Raw genomic sequence first — 16,926 nt, 5'->3', positions numbered from 1 at the left:
GCTTCTATTGTTACATCAATGTTCTCTTCCGAGAAGAGGGCCCCAGAACAGCCAATCCAAGGGCTATTAATTATCCAATGCTTTGTTATACAATAACGGTGAAGTACAGTGTTGGTTTAACAGTCATTTATCTATAAAAAGCACTGGATCGGGCTTCTATTGTTACATCAATGTTCTCTTCCGAAAAGAGGGCCCCAAAACAGCCAATCCAAGGGCTATTAATTATCCAATGCTTTGTTATACAATAACAGTGAAGTACAGTATTGGTTTAACAGACATTTATCTATAAAAAGGACTGGATCGGGCTTCTTTTGTTACATCAATGTTTTCTTCCGAGAAGAGGGCCCCAAAACAGCCAATCCAAGGGCTATTAATTATCCAATGCTTTGTTATACAATAACAGTGAAGTACAGTGTTGGTTTAACAGTGATTTATCTATAAAAAGGACTGGATCGGGCTTCTATTATTACATCAATGTTCTCTTCCGAGAAGAGGGCCCCAAAACAGCCAATCCAAAAGCTATTAATTATCCAATGCTTTGTTATACAATAACAGTGAAGTACATTGTTGGTTTAACAGTCATTTATCTATAAAAAGGACTGGATCGGGCTTCTATTGTTACATCAATGTTCTCTTCCGAGAAGAGGGCCCCAAAACAGCCAATCCAAGGGCTATCAATTATCCAATGCTTTGTTATACAATAACAGTGAAGTACAGTGTTGGTTTAACAGTCATTTATCTATAAAAATAGACTGGATCGGGCTTCTATTGTTACATAAATGTTCTCTTCCGAGAGGAGGGCCCCAGAACAGCCAATCCAAGGGCTATTAATTATCCAATACTTTGTTATACAATAACAGTGAAGTACAGTTTTGGTTTAACAATCATTTATCTATAAAAATAGACTGGATCGGGCTTCTATTGTTACATCAATGTTCTCTTCCGAGAAGAGGGCCCAAGAACAGCCAATCCAAGGGCTATTAATTATCCAATGCTTTGTTATACAATAACAGTGAAGTACAGTTTTGGTTTAACAGTCATTTATCTATAAAAATAGACTGGATCGGGCTTCTTTTGTTACATCAATGTTCTCTTCCGAGAAGAGGGCCCCAGAACAGCCAATCCAAGGGCTATTAATTATCCAATGCTTTGTTATACAATAACAGTGAAGTACAGTGTTGGTTTAACAGTCATTTATCTATAAAAAGGACTGGATCGGGCTTCTATTGTTACATCAATGTTCTTATCCGAGAAGAGGGCCCCAAAACATCCAATCCAAGTTCTATTAATTATCCAATGCTTTGTTATACAATAACAGTAAAGTACAGTGTTGGTTTAACAGTCATTTATCTATAAAAATAGACTGGATCGGGCTTCTATTGTTACATCAATTTTCTCTTCCGAGAAGAGGGCCCCAAAACATCCAATCCAAGGGCTATTAATTATCCAATGCTTTGTTATACAATAACAGTGAAGTACATTGTTGGTTTAACAGTCATTTATCTATAAAAATGACTGGATCGGGCTTCTATTGTTACATCAATATTGTCATCCGAGAAGAGGGCCCCAGAACAGCCAATCCAAGGGCTATTAATTATCCAATGCTTTGTTATACAATAACAGTGAAGTACAGTGTTGGTTTAACAGTCATTTATCTATAAAAAGGACTGGATCGGGCTTCTATTGTTACATCAATGTTCTTATCCGAGAAGAGGGCCCCAAAACATCCAATCCAAGTTCTATTAATTATCCAATGCTTTGTTATACAATAACAGTGAAGTACAGTGTTGGTTTAACAGTCATTTATCTATAAAAAGGACTGGATCGGTCTTCTATTGTTACATCAATGTTCTCTTCATAGAAGAGGGCCCCAAAACATCCAATCCAAGGGCTATTAATTATCCAATGCTCTGTTATACAATAACAGTGAAAAAAAGTGTTGGTTTAACAGTCATTTATCTATAAAAAGGACTGGATCGGGCTTCTATTGTTACATCAATGTTGTCATCCGAGAAGAGGGCCCCAGAACAGCCAATCCAAGGGCTATTAATTATCCAATGCTTTGTTATACAATAACAGTGAAGTACAGTGTTGGTTTAACAGTCATTTATCTATAAAAAGGACTGAATCGGGCTTCTATTGTTACATCAATGTTCTCTTCCGAGAAGAGGGCCCCAGAACAGGCAATCCAAGGGCTATTAATTATCCAATGCTTTGTTATACAATAACAGTGAAGTACAGTGTTGGTTTAACAGTCATTTATCTATAAAAAGGACTGGATCGGGCTTCTATTGTTACAGCAATGTTCTCTTCCGAGAAGAGGGCCCCAAAACATCCAATCCAAGGGCTGTTAATTATCCAATGCTTTGTTATACAATAACAGTGAAGTACATTGTTGGTTTAACAGTCATTTATCTATAAAAAGGACTGGATCGGGCTTCTATTGTTACATCAATGTTCTCTTCCGAGAAGAGGGCCCCAAAACATCCAATCCAAGGGCTATTAATTATCCAATGCTTTGTTATACAATAACAGTGAAGTACAGTGTTGGTTTAACAGTCATTTATCTATAAAAAGGACTGGATCGGGCTTCTATTGTTACATCAATGTTCTTATCCGAGAAGAGGGCCCCAAAACATCCAATCCAAGTTCTATTAATTATCCAATGCTTTGTTATACAATAACAGTGAAGTACAGTGTTGGTTTAACAGTCATTTATCTATAAAAAGGACTGGATCGGTCTTCTATTGTTACATCAATGTTCTCTTCATAGAAGAGGGCCCCAAAACATCCAATCCAAGGGCTATTAATTATCCAATGCTCTGTTATACAATAACAGTGAAAAAAAGTGTTGGTTTAACAGTCATTTATCTATAAAAAGGACTGGATCGGGCTTCTATTGTTACATCAATGTTGTCATCCGAGAAGAGGGCCCCAGAACAGCCAATCCAAGGGCTATTAATTATCCAATGCTTTGTTATACAATAACAGTGAAGTACAGTGTTGGTTTAACAGTCATTTATCTATAAAAAGGACTGAATCGGGCTTCTATTGTTACATCAATGTTCTCTTCCGAGAAGAGGGCCCCAGAACAGGCAATCCAAGGGCTATTAATTATCCAATGCTTTGTTATACAATAACAGTGACGTACAGTGTTGGTTTAACAGTCATTTATCTATAAAAAGGACTGGATCGGGCTTCTATTGTTACAGCAATGTTCTCTTCCGAGAAGAGGGCCCCAAAACATCCAATCCAAGGGCTGTTAATTATCCAATGCTTTGTTATACAATAACAGTGACGTACAGTGTTGGTTTAACAGTCATTTATCTATAAAAAGGACTGGATCGGGCTTCTATTGTTACAGCAATGTTCTCTTCCGAGAAGAGGGCCCCAAAACATCCAATCCAAGGGCTGTTAATTATCCAATGCTTTGTTATACAATAACAGTGAAGTACATTGTTGGTTTAACAGTCATTTATCTATAAAAAGGACTGGATCGGGCTTCTATTGTTACATCGATGTTCTCTTCCGAGAAGAGGGCCCCAAAACATCCAATCCAAGGGCTATTAATTATCCAATGCTTTGTTATACAATAACAGTGAAGTACAGTGTTGGTTTAACAGTCATTTATCTATAAAAAGGACTGGATCGGGCTTCTATTGTTACATCAATGTTCTTATCCGAGAAGAGGGCCCCAAAACATCCAATCCAAGGGCTATTAATTATCCAATGCTCTGTTATACAATAACAGTGAAAAAAAGTGTTGGTTTAACAGTCATTTATCTATAAAAAGGACTGGATCGGGCTTCTATTGTTACATCAATGTTCTCTTCCGAGAAGAGGGCCCCAGAACAGCCAATCCAAGGGCTATTAATTATCCAATGCTTTGTTATACAATAACAGTGAAGTACAGTGTTGGTTTAACAGTCATTTATCTATAAAAATAGACTGGATCGGGCTTCTATTGTTACATCAATGTTCTCTTCCGAGAAGAGGGCCCCAGAACAGCCAATCCAAGGGCTATTAATTATCCAATACTTTGTTATACAATACCAGTGAAGTACAGTGTTGGTTTAACAGTCATTTATCTATAAAAATAGACTGGATCGGGCTTCTATTGTTACATAAATGTTCTCTTCCGAGAGGAGGGCCCCAGAACAGCCAATCCAAGGGCTATTAATTATCCAATACTTTGTTATACAATAACAGTGAAGTACAGTTTTGGTTTAACAGTCATTTATCTATAAAAATAGACTGGATCGGGCTTCTATTGTTACATCAATGTTCTCTTCCGAGAAGAGGGCCCAAGAACAGCCAATCCAAGGGCTATTAATTATCCAATGCTTTGTTATACAATAACAGTGAAGTACAGTTTTGGTTTAACAGTCATTTATCTATAAAAAGGACTGGATCGGGCTTCTATTGTTACATCAATGTTCTCTTCCGAGAAGAGGGCCCCAGAACAGCCAATCCAAGGGCTATTAATTATCCAATGCTTTGTTATACAATAACAGTGAAGTACAGTGTTGGTTTAACAGTCATTTATCTATAAAAAGGACTGGATCGGGCTTCTATTGTTACATCAATGTTCTTATCCGAGAAGAGGGCCCCAAAACATCCAATCCAAGTTCTATTAATTATCCAATGCTTTGTTATACAATAACAGTAAAGTACAGTGTTGGTTTAACAGTCATTTATCTATAAAAATAGACTGGATCGGGCTTCTATTGTTACATCAATGTTCTCTTCCGAGAAGAGGGCCCCAAAACAGCCAATCCAAGGGCTATTAATTATCCAATACTTTGTTATACAATAACAGTGAAATACAGTGTTGGTTTAACAGTCATTTATCTATAAAAAGAGACTGGATCGGGCTTCTATTGTTACATCAATGTTCTCTTCCGAGAAGAGGGCCCCAGAACATCCAATCCAAGGGCTATTAATTATCCAATGCTTTGTTATACAATAACAGTGAAGTACAGTGTTGGTTTAACAGTCATTTATCTATAAAAATAGACTGGATCGGGCTTCTATTGTTACATCAATGTTCTCTTCCGAGAAGAGGGCCCCAGAACAGCCAATCCAAGGGCTATTAATTATCCAATACTTTGCTATACAATAACAATGAAGTACAGTATTGCTTTAACAGTCATTTATCTATAAAAAGGACTGGATCGGGCTTCTATTGTTACATCAATGTTCTCTTCCGAGAGGAGGGCCCCAGAACAGCCAATCCAAGGGCTATTAATTATCCAATGCTTTGTTATACAATAACAGTGAAGTACAGTTTTGGTTTAACAGTCATTTATCTATAAAAATAGACTGGATCGGGCTTCTATTGTTACATCAATGTTCTCTTCCGAGAAGAGGGCCCAAGAACAGCCAATCCAAGGGCTATTAATTATCCAATACTTTGTTATACAATAACAGTGAAGTACAGTTTTGGTTTAACAGTCATTTATCTATAAAAATAGACTGGATCGGGCTTCTATTGTTACATCAATGTTCTCTTCCGAGAAGAGGGCCCCAGAACAGCCAATCCAAGGGCTATTAATTATCCAATGCTTTGTTATACAATAACAGTGAAGTACAGTGTTGGTTTTACAGTCATTTATCTATAAAAAAGACTGGATCGAGCTTCTATTGTTACACGAGTGTTGTCATCCGAGAAGAGGGCTCCAGAACAGCCAATCGGCGGGCTATTAATTATCAAATGCTTTGTTATACAATAACAGTGAAGTACAGTGTTGGTTTTACAGTCATTTATCTATAAAAAGGACTGGATCGGGCTTCTATTGTTACATCAATGTTCTCTTCCGAGAAGAGGGCCCCAGAACAGCCATTTAGGTGTGCCACAATTAGGCCTCTTCTATTATTGTTCCTAATAGTTAATAGTTTGGCAAGGGGGTTAATATCTCATGGGGATTTTGATTTTCAAAATGGACTTTTGAAGGATAAAAATGTCCCTTTCAATGACAGATGATGGGACTCTATATAATTACACAGCTAAGCAGTGGCGGAAATTCAGGCTTTCATTTGGGGGGGGCCAGGCCTACGATTTTCCCAGGCCCAGGTCTACGATGTATAATTTCAAAGAAACTGTACATTTTTAAGTAGCAAGAAAAACAATCCATTTATGATTTTTGATATCAAGATTGATATCTCATCTAAGACAATTGATGATACAAGAGGTAGACCGATAACACTTTTGACAAGCCGTTCGTCCATTTTATGCATTTTATCTTGTTTTCGTCAGTGAGAAATACGTTTGAAAATAACTTCTGTTCAGAAGAATCCGATAGAAATTTTGGCAGACCTTTACGGAATTGAAATTAAATACACAATTCACAAGCAGTTTTAATATTGGTCATATATTGTTTGATTGATTATTTGGTAATAGCTAATATTTTATCAGCTATGCTATGTTCAAATTTTGCAAAAGGGCACAAAGAGGTTATAAAGGCCTTTTCATTTTATTTTTTCATTTTATAATATTTATACAGGTTAAAGGTTCATACATATGTTTTTCAACCTGACCTGTTTAAAAGAATAAAATAAGAGCTAATAACTATGTTAAAAATACTAGTAACAAAAGAAATTTACCAATTAAACCTAATTTACAATATCTAATAATACTAAGGCTATAAAAAGTGAACGTAAAGATGAAAAAAAAGTTGTCCCCGACTATAGTTGTTCCTTGAAAGTTGTCAGAGCCTCTGGGGTAAAAAAGGAAACGCGGATCATCTGCAAGCGAAGCGAGCTGAAAATTTGGCAATTACATTCGCATTTGGCATTTGGCAATTAGATTAGCTCAAAATTCCTTTTCAGAACGATTTCTTGGAGTAATTTCGACACGTTAAACGGTTGTCAATTATCCGACGAGAGCCCGAATTTTCCGACGACGTCGCTGATTGGGGGGGCCAGAGCCCCCCCAAACTCCCATAATTTCCGCCACTGCAGCTAAGTACATTTGTCCTAATTTGAAATCCCCATGAGATATTAACCACCTTGCCAAACTATTAAATATTAGGAACAAGAACAAAAGAGGCCTGATTGTGCTTGACCAACTCACTCCTCGATACGAAAACTTCGTCATTGTTGGAGATTTAAATTCGGAAGAGAAAAATTATGAGATTAGCAATTTCATGGATATCTATGGATTCAAAATTTTATTAAAAAGTCCCACTTGTTATCAATCTGCTGACAATTCCTCTTCGATTGATATGTTTCTAACGAATAAAACCTCTGTAACCAAGTGATAACGGGATATGCTCGAAACGTCGTTATTTATTTTAAAAAAATTTTCCTGGTACAGTTTACTTCATTGATAAACGTTATTATAGCATCATATTGTACCGCACTCAATCTAGTATATTAATAAAACCTCTTGTTTTCAAATACTACAACAGTAGAAGTGGGATTGTCTGATTTTCATCTGATGATACTTAAACAGTGTTAAAGAGTGATTTTGTGAAAAGAGGTCCAAGGATTGTGACATACCAAGATTCAGGGCCGGTGAAACATATTTGAAAGTGGGGGGGGGGGCCAAATATGAAGGTCTTGAAAGGGCTTAGGCTAGGCCGCCACCATGGTTTGTGGCAAGAAAATTTTAAGATTATTGTATTTTAGGGATGGCCAGAGACAGTATCTAAAATTGACTTTTACTGAAGGAAAATCCGAGGCAATATCTTTAAGCTTTGTTTAATCAATATGTACAATTTCAGCAAAAACAGGAGAACTATCAACTAAAATAAAAGCAAATTAAGCAATTTGTACACTTGGGAAATTGTTTTGTAACATCTGATCTTAAATATTTCGGAAAAAGGTGCTTTTAACAAAAATCAAAAATAGTTTTAATAGAATTTACAATTGCGTCTAGATTTTCTTTTTTAGTAGGAATGGATTATCGATACAACCAAATGTTGAAGTTTTCTTGATTTTACTTTTTTAGAACAAATCTGCCCATTTTTTTTCTCGTGTCCTCAAACATTTTCTTCTCGTCAGTTTCTTTCCCTTCCGCATCGCTAGCAATTTCTCTTATGTTGCAATGTTCCTGAGAAATTTGTTGTTAACAAATAGACCTTGTGAGCCACGTTTAGGCAATAGAAAAAACGAAACTCCGTCAATTTGTGCTGGCACCAAGTTATTCTGGATCAGGTTTCTCGATCTATTTCCTAAGCCAAGCTGTTTCTCGTTGTACAACTTAGACAGTGACCGATTTCTTTGATCTTATTTCCCATATTCAAATTTATATATGTCTTCTATGGTAAAATCATAGCAACCAAGCTAAATCTAAAGGCATATGTAAGGGATTACTAAACACAGTTACTTACAGAATGCTATACTACATTTATTTCCATTTTTGCCTAAAATTTTCCTTTAGCTATGCAAAAAAGTTGGGGGGGGGGGGCATGGCTTTCGCCGGCCGTGAGACTACAGTAAATTTGATCCTATAAAGTTTCGCAGTGACCTTAGAAGCAATCTAGCTAAGAGCAGCGAAGCATACTCGGAATATGAAAAATTTAATTCTGTAGTCGAAGAAGTTCTGAATAACCATGTACCTCTAAAACAGAAATATTTACGCGCAAATGATGCACCTTTCATGACGAAAATTTTAAGAAAAGCAATTATGCTCCGTTCACAGTTACGCAACAGATTAAACAGGCAAAATACTGCTGAAAACTGGAACGCTTTAAAAAAGCAAAGAAACAGGTGTGTGAAAATTCTGCGACAAGCAAAAACATCATATTATGGTAACCTTGATCTAAATTCTGTCACTGACAATAAAAAGTTCTAAAGAACTGTAAAGCCACTTTTACTGACAAGGTACAAAACTCTTCAAGTATCACACTTATCAAAAATGAAAAAGTTTATTACGAATGACAGTGAAATAGCCGAGATCCTTAATGAATTTTTTACAAATATTACAAAGACAATTGACATTGCCCTTGGTGAATGCATACTCAATTCGACAGACCATTTGCTGGACCCTGTTGAAATTCCTGTTGAGAAATATACACATCATCCCAGCATTCGCAAGATTGAAGGCATTGAGGTCATGGTAAATAGGAAGCGTTTAGCCAAATTGCAAAAATTGCTAAGTCATTATGCTAGCTTCGCTAATCTGATTGGCTGTCAAGCAAACTGCACACACGATGTTGTAAATGCTCTTTGTTCCGCCGTTTCTAAAGGTTCTTTCTTTCTCTCTCTTTTCTCTTGCTCTCTACAAAAGATTTCAAAACTTCTTACCAAAAACTTTTTAATTGCCTTTAGCTTTCGATAAAGAATGTCTGATTACATGAAAACAAACTGATCATATGCAGACAGACAGACCCCCGCGGAGAACCAGTGTTTACCATGACTCAATGCCTAACCCTTTCCTACATTAATTTTTTTAAATCCAAAAAAAAAATGTTTTTGCACTAGAATGTTTTATTTTGATGTGGAGAACTATTTTCAGAGCAATTTTGACATTATTATTATTAGAAGATGATGTCATGTCAGATTGTTGTCCCACAACAACATTATGCAGCAATGGTATAAAATTCTTGCTGATAATGAAAAATCAAAATATCTAAAAATGTGGTTTTCTGTATACTTCCACACGCTTTATTAAGACAGATAGCCAATTATTTGAATTTTCAGTTCAGATAGGGCTTTTGGAAAGGGGATTGCCCTTTTGATAATTAGAACTTTCTCCCCCTGTACTGTTCTACATACATACTGATTCCGTTGGTACAAGTGATAACAGGAGGTATGTACTGTTCATATATTTTATAACAACTCAACATGAACTTTAAAACTTCACTTTGACTTAATTTAAAACTTAATCTTCACTTTGAATGGAAATTCTTGAAGCAGTTTCTCCCTCGTACAAAGCAGAGATGAACTTTACATTTCACACATTTGACTGCAGAGTACCCCGGCCAGGTCGAAAACGCGGAAAACGCCGAGCACGCGGAACACGCGGAAAAGTGAAATTTTGCTTTAAGCTTCTGGAATAAAAATACACAAACAAAGCAACAGAGCTCTTTCAAGAATTGAAATATAAGACCTTATTTTTGATTAAATAAGAATTCCGCGTTTTCCGCGTTTTCGATTTTGAACGAGGGTGAAAATCGAAAACGCGAAAAACGCGGAAACCTTTAATAACCAATTATATTTCAATTCTTGAAAGAGCTCTGTACCTTTGTTTATGTATTTTCATTCCAGAAGCTTAAAGCAAAATTTCACTTTTCCGCGTGTTCCGCATGTTCCGCGTGTTCCGCGTGTTCCGAGTTTTCCGCGTTTTCGATCTGGCCGAGTACCCCTTAGGACAGTAACGAGATCTCTGTTGCTTCTCCTCAAAATCTGGGATATGCCCAACATTATCAAAGCGAACAGCATTGATGAGTTATGCTACAGCATGACATTTTGTTTTCTTCTTTGGGGGGGGGGGGGGGTAATCGATGGCCGTCCTCTTCTTGGCTGTGTGCTCTTCCCAGCAAGTGTCAAGGCATTTGCAACCATGGACTGAAATTGAATCAATGTCAATTCATCTTTACTTGGAATTCCTAGCTGCATGCAGTGCCTTCTAAAGAGAATCCATCCATTGATGACTGACACGCCAATACAATAATAAATGATATGCAGGGCCGTTGCTAGCAAATTTTCATAGGTGGGGGTGCAAAACCGGTGATTTGCCGACAAAATGGGCGTGGCAACAGATACGGGCGTGGTTCTCGAATGATTATAATTATCATTGATAAAACTCGCGAATATTTTTTCGCAAACTGCTATATTTCAGTTTTGCTCAGTGTCATAATTGCAGGGTAGCCAGCAAACCAAAAGGTCCCGGTTAAGGGTATGGTAGATAAACTTTTTTGAGCCACACCAACTAATGCGAGAAAAGGCTAAAATATGCTCAGTTCAAATCAATTATTGACGGTTGTGGTTCTCTATTTAAATCAAGGACTCTATGTATGGAGTTAAACTCTGCGAACCTAATATATTCGAGCCGAGAAAATAATCAAAAATTCAACCTGCATGTTCTTTTCTTTTATGTGTTATCTTTTCATTTGTCTAGGTTAGTATCTTGGCTACAATTTGAAATGTCGTGACCTACAAACTTATTCACACTTAAACATCATTGAGAGAACTTAAAACGATACAGATTCCTTAGTCTATACCGAACTTTATTATTTTAAACACGTTGTTCATTAAACAATTAGCAAACAGAAAAACTTCATTATAACTTTTAAGAATGAACCTTGCAGAGGGTTTCAGAGAAAAGAAAAACTTGAAGGGCAGCAGGGGAAGGTCTTTTACTGTTGCTTACTACTTTCAAGGAAGAAACTTTCGCGGAAAGAAATTTTCGCAGAAAGAAATTTTCACTGGAAGAAACTTGCGAGGGAAGGAACCTTTGCGTTTTTTAGCGTTTATGGCCTAAAATCGCGGATGATTGATACACAAAACTTCCTGAAATACTAAATTTGCGAAAATTTAATTTTGTGATATATCTAGAAAATTTTGCTGTTGATCCTCTCTAAAACTTTGACGAAGAATTTTTTAGTTGGACAAATTTTACATCTTTTTCGGTGTTTTGCTGGTATCCTGTGGAATAAAAATAGAAGGAAACCTCAATTGAATAGAAATGTTTTCACGCAAAGTCCATTTTCTCTAAAACGCGAAAGTTTGTTTTTGCAAAGCTCCTATTTCGCTTCTTTCGCAAAGTTGATTCCAACAATTTCCCAATTTGAGAAGCTTTCTTCATGCGCAACTTTCTGTGGAAGGTCATTATTAGCTAGAAATGTAACAATGGCGACTCTAGACAACTAACTAAAAACAACAGCTCCTTGATCACGACGGTGCGACACGATTAGCGACGGTCCTGATGATATGCATGTAGTATTTGTTAGAGTGAAGTCTTATCCGGTAGAGAGCCATCAGCATGTCACATAAATCTACTCCCCCATGTGCAAGTTATACTCTTCAACCATCAGAGGTCGAAATATAGTTATAAACTTCTTTTCTCTAGCTGACCACCTTTGAGCCTTGGAACCATCATCTTTGCCAATGTAATGGAATGCGACGGATGAGAAGTAATTATCGAAATAAAGCTTGTAGCCAACATTTCTTTGCAGCGTTGATGATAGGCGAGCCACCACATTACCACCAATACCAGAATTTTGCAATGAATCATCTAGATTCCCCTTTGGAGAAGCACCAGTGTAAACATCAAAATCATAAACAATGCCACTGACTCCACAGCGTGCCCAAACCTTTATTCCCCATTTATGTGGCTTGTTGGGAATATACTGCCTTAGTGGAGACCTGCCCTTTGTAGGAATGATCTGCTCATCAATAGAGTGCTTTTCCTCTTGTGAAACCTTCCTACATTTATTTTGAACAGAATCTATTACTGGCCTTACTTTGAAGAGTTTGTCAAACTCTGGGTGACTTCTCTGCACATTTTTTGAGTTGTCATTGCAATGAAAAAAGCTTTTGATTTTGTCAAAGCGGTTTACAGGCATTGTTTCTGAAATGCTGGAAATGTTCAGTTCTCTTGACCAGTACATTCTATACTGAGGGATTTTGTAAATACCCATAAGCAAAAGTATACCAATAAATTGCTCTATCTCATCAGCTGTTGTAGCAACTGACGATCCATTTTTTTGCACAGAGTACAGGTTTGTCTGCTCAGATATGTGAGCTATCAGCTGATCATCAAAAAAGTTCTTGAAGTATTCTATTGGTGTCAAAACTTCATTGGGTGGACTTGGTAGAGGTTCTCCACAGAACACACTGTTAACCACGGCAGCTTCCCTCTTGCGCCATTTTGGCATTGGGATTTTCATGGTTGCTGTGGATTTGCTTTTGTAGCTGCTTTTCTGGTAACTGATGTGCATCCTGGTGTGGTATTGACTACATTATCAGGAATTGGGTTCTCTTGGAAGCTGAAAACATTGTTCTCTCCATGTTCATTATCATCATAATGATAATCATCACTGTCTTCACCATCATCATCATTACTGATATTCATGTCTCCTTTGATAATGACATCATTGTTCTCATTTTCATCATTTTCTTCTATATCACTGTTAAAAGCATCAGGGACAATCATTCCCAAATTTGCTTCTTTTTCCTCAACCCCATGATTCGTTATTCGAATTGTTGTTCTCCTGTTTCCATAAAACGAAGTGGTCGGTATGCTCTTTGCAATCTTGCAAATTGAGCCTTGTTTATCTGGGATGAAAATAAAGCAATTCAATCAATCTTTCCTGATTTATTTGAATCAACATGAACTTATTTATGTTATTATATCCGTTCAAAAACTATAAAAAATAATTTTTCTGGCTCTCTAGCCCCCTTACCCCCAGAACCCCCCCAAACAATTAGCCAGACCCTCCCTACCTCCCTTTATGCTGCGTGAACAACCATTTCCCACAAGACTTCAGAAAATACCTCGATTTGTATGCTGGATGCTCAAAATATGTCTATAAACGGTACACTGTAATACTGCTAATTTTAGGCCTTTCTCTCTAGTCCATTCGTTTGATTTTCCTTACCTAATCACTCTTGTTTATCTGTAACTTTCCTTGCTCGTTCCGCATTTTTCTATCACGTGTATTAGGATAATCTTTGTATTATTATGAGTAAATTCATACTTACGTCAATTATCCGCATGTTAAGTAGATCGCCATAGCAACCCAGTATTTATGTACGAAGAATGAGTACATGAAGGGGGGATTTTGCTCGGCTCGATGGGCATCCATATATATATATATATATATAGATACTCAATAAAAAAACAACTTGGTTGACGTTTCGCTATAAGCTTCTTCAGAATAACTAACACATACATCTGGAGCGTAAAATAAGGAATACGGAACAAAAGAACAAAAAGTAACACATTTTACAAGCAAGAACAATAATAGCTAATTTAACAACATAATGATAGTTTCTAAGCCCAGCCGGAGGTGAGAAAAGATGGATAAATACAATAGATCAAAGAATAATAGAACAAGTGTGATAGCAGATGGTATAGCATGCAGAAAGGTCCAAGGAAAAGGAACGGTAAATGCTGTCTGTCCCAAAAAAAAAATAAGAAACTAGGTAAATAAATATAATAAACATAGAATGCAAAGAAAAGAAAGAAAGTAGATAGAAAACGTGGAAAAAATAAAAATAAACAAAAGTAACAAGGAGAAAATAAACAAAAAGATAGGAAATAAAAATAAAACTATGTGTCAACTAACCTAATATTAAGGCCCCGGGGCGCAAAAGTTTCTAACTTATACTGCCAGAAACTTTCACGTATCCTACCATTCCCATTAAGTCTATCTATAATAGTAACTTTTATATCTTCAAGAAACCCATGATGATCCTTCCCTGCAAAATGCCGGAAAAAATCAGCCTGAGGTACACCCGAAGAGCCCCCGATAAGCTTACGATTGCACGCCTTGTAGTTATTAAACCTAAGCCTAAAAGGCGTGCAAGTGCTACCCACATACTGTACACCACATACTTTACAATCCATAAGATACACAACATTGGACGAATCACAATTAAACGAAAAATTTATCTTATATTCCTTATCAGTTATATGGGAAGTGAAAGTATCAATGTCACACATAACATTACACACTTGACACCGAGACTTGCCACACGGAGTACAACCCTTGTTATGCGAAACCCCTGCCCCCTCAGTTAACCGGCAGTTAGGTGATAGGCAAGTTTACGAGGAGATTGAGGTGGACCCCACGATAGAATTGGGTAAGGCCGTTAATAATAGGATTAATGAGTTAAGGGTGGAGGATCCCGGGTTAAAGGAAGTGACTGATTTTCTTAAAGTTAATGAAGGGAAACTAGGTAGGTTCTATTTGTTACCTAAGATTCATAAGGGATTAAGTGGGGTTAAGGGTCGACCAGTCATTTCCAATTGTGGCACCGTTACAGAAAATATATCAGAATATCTAGATCACCACCTCAATCCACTGGTTAGCCTCGGTAGGTCTTACATTAAGGATACTAATCATTTCTTGTCTAAGTTAGGTGAAATAGGTAGGACACCAGAGGGGGCTATACTGTGTACAGTTGATGTTGTGGGACTCTATCCTAGCATTCCACATGGGGAGGGTCTGGAAGCCATCAGGGAAGCGCTGGATAGAAGGGAAAACCCAAACGTGGCTACTGATACCCTAGTGGGATTGGCATCTCTGGTTCTTGAAAGCAACTACTTTGAATTTAATGATAAGTTTTATAGACAGAAGTTAGGCACCGCTATAGGAACTAAGTTCGCTCCAGCTTATGCAAACCTCTTTATGACTGGGTTGGAAGAAAGATTGTTGAAGGAATCAGTGGACACACCACACCAATTGTCTGGATGAGATTCATCGATGATGTTTTCTTTATCTGGACACATGGCGAGGAGAAGCTTGAGACCTTCATCAACTTTCTTAACAGTAGCCACGATACCATTAAGTTTACAGGGGAGCACTCCAGGGAGAGTATAAGTTTTCTAGACGTTAAGGTTAGTGTAAGTGAGGGGGGAGTCCTAACGACAGACTTGTTTTGTAAACCGACTGATACACATCAGTATTTACATAAGAAGTCTTGTCACCCATGGCATACCAAGAAGGCGATACCCTATAGTCAGGCTTTAAGGTTACGTAGGATTTGTTCGGACGATCGCCAGTTACGGGATAGGTTAAGGGATTTGGCTGGATGGTTAAAGGCAAGGGGGTATGAGGAATCACTTATAACAGAACAGATAGATAAGGCACGTAGGCAGGATAGGGTTACACTACTGGATAAGGCTAATGGGAAACATGAACACAGTGGGAATGGGCGGGTTCCATTTGTTACCACATACCATCCAGCTTTGAATAATTTGGGCAAGGTGGCCGGGAGACTTCATTCTATGCTTACAGTATCAGAAGAGCATAGGAGGGTGTTTCCTCAGCCACCTTTGATATCATTTAAGAGGTGTAAGAATCTTAAAGATATACTAGTTAGGGCTAAACTTCATAGTGAGGGGGCAGGGGTTTCGCATAACAAGGGTTGTACTCCGTGTGGCAAGTCTCGGTGTCAAGTGTGTAATGTTATGTGTGACATTGATACTTTCACTTCCCATATAACTGATAAGGAATATAAGATAAATTTTTCGTTTAATTGTGATTCGTCCAATGTTGTGTATCTTATGGATTGTAAAGTATGTGGTGTACAGTATGTGGGTAGCACTTGCACGCCTTTTAGGCTTAGGTTTAATAACTACAAGGCGTGCAATCGTAAGCTTATCGGGGGCTCTTCGGGTGTACCTCAGGCTGATTTTTTCCGGCATTTTGCAGGGAAGGATCATCATGGGTTTCTTGAAGATATAAAAGTTACTATTATAGATAGACTTAATGGGAATGGTAGGATACGTGAAAGTTTCTGGCAGTATAAGTTAGAAACTTTTGCGCCCCGGGGCCTTAATATTAGGTTAGTTGACACATAGTTTTATTTTTATTTCCTATCTTTTTGTTTATTTTCTCCTTGTTACTTTTGTTTATTTTTATTTTTTCCACGTTTTCTATCTACTTTCTTTCTTTTCTTTGCATTCTATATTTATTATATTTATTTACCTAGTTTCTTATTTTTTTTTGGGACAGACAGCATTTACCGTTCCTTTTCCTTGGACCTTTCTGCATGCTATACCATCTGCTATCACACTTGTTCTATTGTTCTTTGATCTATTGTATTTATCCATCTTTTCTCACCTCCGGCTGGGCTTAGAAACTATCATTATGTTGTTAAATTAGCTATTATTGTTCTTGCTTGTAAAATGTGTTACTTTTTGTTCTTTTGTTCCGTATTCCTTATTTTACGCTCCAGATGTATGTGTTAGTTATTCTGAAGAAGCTTATAGCGAAACGTCAACCAAGTTGTTTTTTTATTGAGTATCTA

General features: G+C 37.2%; 1 protein-coding gene and 1 pseudogene across 4 annotated transcripts in view; one reads left to right on the top strand and one right to left on the bottom strand.

Annotated features, from left to right (window-relative positions):
• Window positions 1-9,974, bottom strand: part of LOC135687398 (uncharacterized) — a 39,245-nt gene extending 29,271 nt beyond the window's left edge. Inside the window, exon 1 of one of the 4 annotated variants that reach the window (XM_089114429.1) lies at window positions 8,964-9,974. The gene's annotated coding sequence lies outside the window, so the exon portion shown is untranslated. The remainder of the gene's footprint in view (window positions 1-8,963) is intronic. The other 3 variants (XM_089114430.1, XM_089114428.1, XM_065203942.2) reach the window with 3 other exon arrangements.
• A 3,994-nt stretch (window positions 9,975-13,968) lies between these two features.
• On the top strand, window positions 13,969-16,899 carry LOC148957885 (uncharacterized; annotated as a pseudogene).
• Window positions 16,900-16,926: the final 27 nt, after the last annotated feature.

Source organism: Rhopilema esculentum, chromosome 20 (genome assembly GCF_057945365.1).
Source record: "Rhopilema esculentum isolate cy_ngs chromosome 20, ASM5794536v1, whole genome shotgun sequence".
NCBI classification, from domain to species: domain Eukaryota; kingdom Metazoa; phylum Cnidaria; class Scyphozoa; order Rhizostomeae; family Rhizostomatidae; genus Rhopilema; species Rhopilema esculentum.
This window is presented reverse-complemented; position numbering and strand designations above follow the sequence as displayed.